A 2,679-nucleotide genomic window follows, 5' to 3' on the forward strand; every position below is an offset into this window, starting at 1 on the left:
AGAAGAAGCAGCTTCCTGAATCCTGCAGCTGCAGTAATGGCTTGTCAAAGTGTCCAAGGAGCATCTGGAACCAGAACCAGCAGATCCTGCAGTCCAGAGTCTTTGTTTGCATCTTTCCTCTCAGATTTCCAGGCTGCTCTGAGAGGAAATGACATCATCACTCTACTGATGATGTCATGCTCTGATGTCACTGACCAGGAGCTGCTTGTACATTTCCAACATGGAGGACAGAGAAGATCTCAGCTCTGATGAGGAGCTGGCCTGCCTTCAAACTGATTCAGGTCAAAGAAACATTTCCAGATGAAGTCAGACTAAAATGTTGGGTTGTCCTGCTGCTGCAATCAGACAGAAGAAGAAGAAGCTTCAAGTTCTTCTCCTGTTCAGCTCCACGTTCCTGTCAGAGACTTCAGCTCCTCATGAGGAGAACAACTAAAGCCTGGAACAGACTGACACCAACATCCTGACATCTCATCCTGAACAAAGCTTTGCAGCATCAAGGTGACTCTTAGCTCCATATATGGGCAGGTTTCCTCTAAAGGGGGCGGAGCCTGTATTGGAGGAACCAGCAGCAGCTTCCAGGAACAAACCTTGGGAACCTCTGGAGGTGAACATGGAGATGAGATTCCTGCTTTAATCAGTGGATTCATTGGTAGAAAACATGACGACTGAAATATCTGAGAGCTGCAGCTCCATTTTCTACAGATCTGCTGGAACATCAGATAGAAATGAAGAGTTTCATCATTTCACATCAAATCTGTTCATCTTCCACAGAAACAACTGAATTATTGACCTGAACTGGTTCTAAAGGTCTGGATGGTAAAAACATCCATAGTTTTTCTGTCTCATTAGTTTCCAGAAAGAGTTGAAATGTTTCATTGATCAGCAGCAGCTCAGTAAAGATCTCTCCTCTTTCCAATGGTCGAGGTTTAGCTTTCAGAGCTGAGTTACACTTTAAAGAGTCAAGTCATTCTTTCAAAATAATGGATGTTGATTTTTATCAGTTTTATGGGTTTTCTAATATCTATCTATATAAATTGTTCCTATATTGTTATAATACACAGACATATCTCTATCTAGACAGATACATAACCACACAGACACTAGAAGGAAACAAACACACCCAGTATAACATCTGCATCCTATTGGCTGACAGGTTGCTAGGAGACGATACTTTTCAGCAGCAGTAATGTGGTGATATTAAGAACTACAGTTCAGTTTGTTCCTTTGATTCATTTTTAATAGATTTGTGTTTTTATATTTTTTATTAAGTTTTTTTGATGCCATAATTGAATGAAACCATAAACTTGTTTAGTGTCAAAAGGGATAAAAATAATTAAAGTTCTGATTTGCATTCGACCAGCAGCTCCTTGATGATGGATTTAGTTTTTCACTCACTGCTTCAGCATTTTGATTCCAATTCATTTTGATAAAGTTATGATTGTACTGCTATTGTATTGAGCTCATTTCAAAAGCAGTTGAGGAACAAATGATCTTTTATTCATGTCCTGATAATTGAAATCTTAGAACCGATTCCAGATCTGAAATACTTTTACCATCACTGATACACTTGGATCATTTAAAAATGCTGCTTTTTGGGTTTAATAATCAGACGTCATGCAGGTTATAGTTTCACCAACAGGGAAAGATAAATTCCCCAACATTGAAGAGTCCAGTTGGTTCCAAATTTAAACAGGTTCTGGTTCCATTAGAGCTGAACAAAACCTGGGTCAGCAAAATAACAGCAACAAAGTCGTTGTGTTCAAACTGAGAGTCATGAGGAGGATTCATGTCTTCAGAAGTCAGCAGGTAAACATTTCTCTGACTGTCAGTCAGTCTGACCAGTTAAACCAGTCTGGGCTCATTTCTCCTCATTATACTTTCAGTTTAAACTCACCTGTTCACGGTGTGGCACCAGTCTGGATCCACTGCGGTTCTGTTGGGTCTCAGTTTGTTTTTCAGAAGCTCGTCTTCAACTGTTTGGATCGTTTGAACAAACTGTAAGTTTTCTTTGTTTTCTACTTGAACATTGATTTAAACATTGATTTAAGGAACTTTCCTGATTGTTTCTTATTTTTCTCTCGCATGTTTGTAGAACAGAAAACTACTGACATGAACTCATCTCTCTGCTGTTTGAAGGTTAATCTCAGCAATTATTAGATTACTGATAAACTGGAATCGAAGAAATTAATGAAGTTTTGATGATTCTTTGTTTTCTTCGCTGAAGAAACTGATTTATGTTTTATTTCCTGGATTAAAATTCTGATCTTCACTATTAAAGTTAAATACAACAGTTTCAAAGTAAAATATTATTTTTAAAATGTGTTTAATTCAGAATGATTATTAAGTAGTTAATCTCTATCAGAGAGGGTAGTTCAATAATAATGAACTAAAATCCTTCCTGTTCAGGTTGAATCAGTGAATGTAAATGTTGCTCCATGTCTCCATCTAGTGGACTGATAGTAGAAGTGCAGGCTGAACCAGTGAATGTAAATGCTGCTCCATGTCTCCATCTAGTGGACTGATAGTAGAAGTGCAGCAGCTGATGCAGCTTCCTCTGCCTCTCTGCTGTCTGACTGCATTCACCTGACACTGATATGAAGCAGAGAAGAGCCAATCAGGGGAGGAGCAGCTGATCTTTTTCAAGCACTAATGATGTAAAGGATGATCAGAGTTGATGTG

The sequence above is a fragment of the Poecilia formosa genome, unplaced genomic scaffold (genome assembly GCF_000485575.1).
Source record: "Poecilia formosa unplaced genomic scaffold, Poecilia_formosa-5.1.2 Scaffold961, whole genome shotgun sequence".
In the NCBI taxonomy this organism is placed as follows: domain Eukaryota; kingdom Metazoa; phylum Chordata; class Actinopteri; order Cyprinodontiformes; family Poeciliidae; genus Poecilia; species Poecilia formosa.